Below are 6,596 nucleotides of genomic sequence, written 5' to 3'. Positions count from 1 at the left end.
GTGTAGGAATATCATCCCACAAAATCAGCATGATCTAACAGTAATAGACTGGAGAAACCCACTGAGACCTGTCTGTTCAGATTCTTCTCGGTTCCCCTTTGCAGAATTCCTTCCTCCTGGGTATGGAGCAGGGCCCTGTCCGAAATGGGAGTCTTATGACTTACAATCAGACAAGATAGGCCAGAGAATTTATTTATAGCCAGCTACAAGACAGAAAGGTAGGGGACGATCCCTACCTTGGGGAGAAAAAGCAGCAGATGAAAGGAGGGCAGAAGAAGGTCAAAGAAAGAAATTCATTTTTCTGGGGGCTGCAGTGCCCCACATTATAACAAAAGACTGTAACAAGGGCTTATGGGAGTTATGAGCCAGTAATGGTTGGTGAAAACATATATGTATATGTGTATACATATATGTAATACATTTATTCTGATATACACATATATATCATATCACAAGTACATTTCTTGATGTAAAGGGGCCGTATTTACTCACTTTCATTTTCCCAAATCCATAGACACCTGAACTGTTTCCTGCTGTTTCTGTCCTGGTCACACCCTTCCCAGCATGGGAGCCAGGACATCTTCCTCTCGCCACCTGTCCCCAGCAGTGCGACTGGCGCTGCCCCATCTCTGACGGTGACTACCTGTAAGTGATCTCTCTGCCATCTGTGGGCCACCTGTCCTTAGCAGCGCGACTGGCGCTGCCAGTCATCCGGGCGCTGCCCCACCACTTACGGTGACTACCTGAGCCTGGGATGCACCAAGTTTCTCTCAACTTTTCAGAGTAGGGAAAATGAAAACAGGCAATGATTCCACAGAAGCTGCCATACGGGTTAAGTGCGGTGTCTGCGAACCGCTACCCCAACGTCAGGACTGTTTCTGGTCACCCCAGGGCAGTTCCAGATAACGTGGCAGGCAGGGGTCACCCAAATGCAGCCTCCGCCCCAGGGGCTGACTGCGCACCGCAGACCGCGCTCGTCCCGGGCCCTGCAGGGGGAAGCACCAGCCGAACCCGGAGAGGGTGGCGAGTGGGGCGGGGAAAACAGGGGTCTCACTTCGAGTCGAAGGGCGTCCTGCTAGCTGGGTGCCCGGTGCTATCCGGCCTCAGTGCTTTGGGAGGCAGAGGGGCTGCCCGGGACCAAAAGGTCCCCGCTTCGTAAGCCTATCAATGAGGGGGCATGGTTGCTTTGCTGGGCCCCGCCCCGAGCTGCGCCCTGCGAGGCTCTGCCAGGCCTGGCCCAGGTCTTCACCAGCTCAGGAGACTCAGATCCGGCCTTTTCTTTCTCAGTTCTGGTTCTTCTAACTTCTTTTCTTCTGCTTGTCCTTTCTTCTCTAAATCTTTTTAAAATTCAATTCCTCTTTCTTTTTCTCTTTTCTTCTTTACTCTTCCATTCACACACCTTTTCCCATTTCTCTTTCTTTACCCTTTCTCTCATTTTTCCATAGTAACATTTTGACAAAACACAAATTGGAGATATAACTTTGGTTGAGCAGCTTTTATTTGCCAAAGCAATACGTGGTAAACTTATAGTACTTAAAAAAAAAAAAAAAAAAAAAAAATCACTTGCCAGAACTAACTGCCCTTTTCCTCAATGATGTATTTAGATACCACCTATCGAGGACTTACTATGCTTTCAGCAATTGTGTTTTTATATGCATTATTTTTGTTAAATATTGCCTGAGGTATGTATAATTACCTTCATCACACAGATGAAGAAACTGAGGCTCAGAGAAGGTAAATGATTTTTCCTCCACAGGTCACCGATCACACAGCAAAAGCAGAGCAGTGAAACACACTGACTCCAAAGTGTTGGGGCTCAGAAAACGACACCCCAAAAAGAAGGCCTCAGAAGCAGCCTCACAGAAAAAAAGTGATTTGACCCCTCTTGCTTTCCTGTCTCTGGCCCCACATTCTCCCTCAAGGCTTGCCTTAGAAACTGGAATTCTTCTTCCCCAAGGCAGGTCCTAGAAACTCAAAAATATTATTCTAATCCCCACAACTTTTTGTGTAAAAACAGACCATAAAGAAATTATCCAACCCACTTCTTCTGATTGTAGGTCTCAAGACCCTCATTCCAGAGAGGGTCTTGCCCAATGCACAGAAGGAAGGAATGCACCAGGGAGAGGCCAAACAAAATCTGGACAGACAGGCTTTGCTGGGTTTCCCCACTCAGTCTATTAGCATTACATTATATAGTTTTGGTCCAATCCTGTTTCTGCGCAGCTGGGTATATTTTCCTTGAACCTAAACATAAAAATAGACTGTTCCCCTGTATCTTGGGTCTTCATTCTGAAGGCTCCCATGTCACTTAAAACTATGATCAAATAAATTTGTATCCTTCTCTCCAATTAATCTTTCTTTTGTCAGTTGATTTTCAGCAAACATTCAGAGAACAAAGGGGAAATTTTCCCTTTGGTCCTACAAAAGTCTGCACGCAGCAAATGTACGGCACAAGGAGGTAGCATTATATGAGGTACAAGGACTAGTTTATGGTCCTTAAAATGTTTCCTCTTCTTGAAGGGGCAGCATCATGGTACATACATCATCATCACGCAAAAACTGTTGCACAGATATAATATGTCCCAGCCACAGCAGGACCAGAAAAGTGAGCTATTTGGCTCCTTACTTAGGAAGTGATTGTTTTTCTGCATTTAATCAAAGAACAAGATGTTGTCACAATCATGTTGCCAATGAAACACTTCCCAGAGATGAATGATGTGAACTGTGGACCCAATTCCCACACCCCACAAAGAGCAAGAAACTTGTCTTAATTGTCTAAAGAATGATGCCTTAGGTATCTGATTTGGATATCTCTATTTGCCTATTAAATGATTTTTTTACTTTTTAAAGACAAGCCTTCAGAAACTAGCTATTTCGTTCTTCATTGTCAATCATCTTAAAAATCTTGCCAACTGCATGATGACAAGTGTTAATTCATAACTAAATAAAATTTTCCAGGCTTTTGCAGAAATGTCATCCATCATCTTTTAACCTTTTTAAATGAATGTGGTCCCACTGATTTGGCAAAGCTGCTATAATCAGTATAACCAATTTGAAGCAAGAGAGATTAAATATTACCTATCTTATTCCTTCGAATGATAACATCTCAAGCTACCTGTGTCAGGTGAGCAAGAAGCCTAGTTTTTTTTCTAGAGACCTTAGCATCTGCCTCACAATTGTTCTAAAGTAACCTAGATTTTTTTCAGTCCAAAGAGGCCATTCTGCTTCCAAATGCCTGCTGAAAGTGAAATGAGGCCGGGTGCGGTGGCTCAAGCCTGCAATCCTAGCATTTTGGGAGGCCGAGACCGGCGGATCACGAGGTCAGGAGATCGAGACCATCCTGGCTAACACGGTGAAACCCCGTCTCTACTAAAAAATACAAAAAACTAGCCGGGCAAGGTGGCGGGCGCCTGTAGTCCCAGCTACTCGGGAGGCTGAGGCAGGAGAATGGCGTGAACCCGGGAGGCGGAGCTTCCAGTGAGCTGAGATCCAGCCACTGCACTCCAGCCTGGGCGACAGAGCGAGACTCTGTCTCAAAAACAAAAACAAAAAAAAAAGAAAGAAAGTGAAATGCAAAATCTGCCGGTACACAGGGAATTCTCAGTGTTCAGATTCGATTGTGGCAAAGCTGCAAACTGGTCTCACAAATCCAAGGGATCTTTGGTCCAATGTTGTGAAAGTAGTTCAGAAAGCTGCAGAGACCTCAGGACAGGATGCGTTACACCTGAGTTCCCAAAGGGGCAATGTTTAAAACTCTGGTCCAATCTGCAGCCACTGTTCCTAACCCTAAGAACATCTGCTATGCCCAGGTGTCATCGGGGGCAGGGACCAGCAGCACAAACTCTGCTTCCTGGCATGGTGTCCAGCTCCTCACTCTTCCGACCTTCCCTAAGGGAAGTTCCCTCTTGGAGGCCTTTGGTATCCTTTCTTGTCAGCTGACTCCCATCTATGAGAGAGGTTGTAATTACGCTGAACCTCAGAATGAAAGGCAGGTGAGATCCAATGCCCCTGACACCTCCCCAGACAGCTGAGTGTACACAAGAGAGTTCTAGGGAAGGGTGGCCTTTGTGAAGCCACAAGAAGGTCTGTTATCCTTTCCCAAAGGCAAGGATGACAGTGCTTACTTGCCCTGTATTTGCATAATAAAGAGAGTCCACCACAGAAATGAGTGGGCAATTTCCCTCCCCGGAAATCACGGGCATCTTGCCAACTGCGCTTAGTCTTTGGAGTTGACTTCTTTTAAATGACCTCTCTCTTCATTAAAACAAGTTTTAGTTTCTACATGCCAAGATATTCTCAGTTAATAGTTAATGATTTAAGTGGACTCTCACCTAATATAATTATATATACACCATGGCAGCTGGTCAGGGGTGGAGTGTCCAGGATAGCTAATAAGATCTTACATTTTGCTACCAAAATAATATCATATTCACATTGTACTCCATAAAACATTCTCAGACCAACAGAACTGAAAGGTTACCTCCTTCCTCTGATCCCCTGTGTAGCATTCTACTGTTGGAAGCACTCATTGGATGCTTAACATTTATGGTGTTGAGTATATACACACATGTATTCTTCCTCACCCCATGTCAACGTTTTTATTAGATCATAAGTGGATTATGAATGGACATCATTTTAGTTATTCTTTGACTCTCCCACAGTGCATGAGTAGGAATTCAGCAATGCTTTAATTGTTAGGCTTGGCAATTTCTTTTTCTCTTATCTTCTAAGATAAGGGTACAGCTTTTCTTAGCCTTGTAAGACCAAAAGGAACAGTAACATTTCACATCCAGAACACATGGCTCCTGTAAAAGGAGCCACAGAGGCTAAGTTTGCCTTGGACTTGGAAAAGACAGCTGAATAATGGCAAGGGCTAAGAAACTATTTAACAACCAACTGTCAATAGCAACAGTCAAGAAGACACAGCATACAAACTTTAGCAAAAAAGTGCCCAAATGAGAAATGTGAAGCAGGAACTAAGAGACTCAACAAAAGCACTTCTAGGTTATCTGTTTTTTGGAACATTAATCGAACTCTGAAAATCAAATAAATCCCTATGAACATTAAAAGAAAACTCAGAGGTCTAATTATTCTAAGAAGTTTGCTCTTTCAGGTATTCTACGCTTGATGACTATTTCAACTGATACTGATAAAGTATGAAAAGGAGTGTTGACACAATTTTAGAAACAGGGATATGAAATGTACCTGACAACCCTAATATATTACTGTATATATAAAATTGACAGGCATCGTGATCAGGGGCAATAATGTTAGTGTGTAAGTCATCAAAATGGCCAGCATGAAAGTTCCATGTAGAAGCAGAGCAAAGAGATAGCCCCCACACCTCCTGGGCACGTGCAGTTCATTACAAATCCAAAAGCTTGTGCCTCAGGCAATGCCACAATCTGAGACAAAAGAAATCCACAAAATGGCATTAAACAAACAAACAAACAACAACAACAAAAAACTGTGTTAACTTTCCCAAGAATTACTGGCAAAGCTCTCTTCCATGCTGTTTGAAACACCTGTAATTCAATCTTACAACTAAATATAGATTTGTTCAATAGTATTAGTGGTAATATAAGCATTAGGATATTCCTATCAATAGGCATTGATGTCTGGAGAAGACTGTCCTTTTGTTTGAGCACTTTGACTTTCCCATTCTTGATTTCTTCAATGAGTCTTTCTTGCCTACCTGCAGAATCCCAGAGTTGAATAGTCACATTTGTTTCTCCTTCTTCATCTGTCACCAGATTTATGGTAAAGTTTATAACATATGATATTTTCTTGGTCAAATAAAGGGTTTAGCACATCTATAAAAGAGAGTACAAAACTGGATTTAAAAAACAAAGTCTAGCTGTATGCTGCTTATAAGTGACATCCTAAAACAAAACAACATAGAAAAGTTGAATATAAAGGGATAAAAACAAGACATAATAGTGAAATAGTCACCAAAAAACCTAGTGAAATGATATTATTATAATTCAAAATAGGATTTAAGGCAACATTCATAAAAAGCATGTAACAATACAGAAATTCTATGCACCTGATAATATACTACTCTGCAAAACCATTAGAATTATAAGAAAAAAATGAATAAAACCACACAATAGTGTGAGATTTTAACACATCTGTCTCAAAAACTGATAGATCAAGCTGACCAAAAATTAGTTAAGTACACACACACACAAGCAAGCACACACACATAAATATGTGCATATATGTGGACAGAGGGGGACTGCAAATGATAAAGCAAACAGGGCAAAAGTAAATAATTGGTGCATTTGGGTAAAGTCTATGGAAAAGTTATATATACTATGTTTGGAACTTGCCTGTGTTTTAAATTGTGTCAAAATAAAGATCATAAAAAATCACATCCAAATAAGTAAATTAAAAACAGTAAGTTCCCATCCTTTGTGAGGAATTGGAAAAAGAACATCAGAGAAAATCTTTTTTAAAAGCAGAGAGAAGGAGATAATACAAGGGCAAAAATTGACCAGGCACAGTAGTTCATGCCTGTAATCCCAACACTTCAGGAGGCCAAGGCGGGTGGATCACCTGAGGTCAGGAGTTCAAGACCAGCCCGGCCCACACGG

The 6,596-nt window shown here is 42.1% G+C and overlaps 1 pseudogene; it reads right to left on the bottom strand.

The window, feature by feature from the left end:
• Positions 1–4,610: 4,610 nt before the first annotated feature.
• Positions 4,611–5,804, bottom strand: LOC105483518 (sodium/bile acid cotransporter 5-like; annotated as a pseudogene).
• Positions 5,805–6,596: the final 792 nt, after the last annotated feature.

Source organism: Macaca nemestrina, chromosome 8, assembly GCF_043159975.1.
Source record: "Macaca nemestrina isolate mMacNem1 chromosome 8, mMacNem.hap1, whole genome shotgun sequence".
In the NCBI taxonomy this organism is placed as follows: domain Eukaryota; kingdom Metazoa; phylum Chordata; class Mammalia; order Primates; family Cercopithecidae; genus Macaca; species Macaca nemestrina.
The sequence above is the reverse complement of the archived record's forward strand: the minus strand, read 5'-3'. Positions and strand labels throughout refer to the sequence as shown.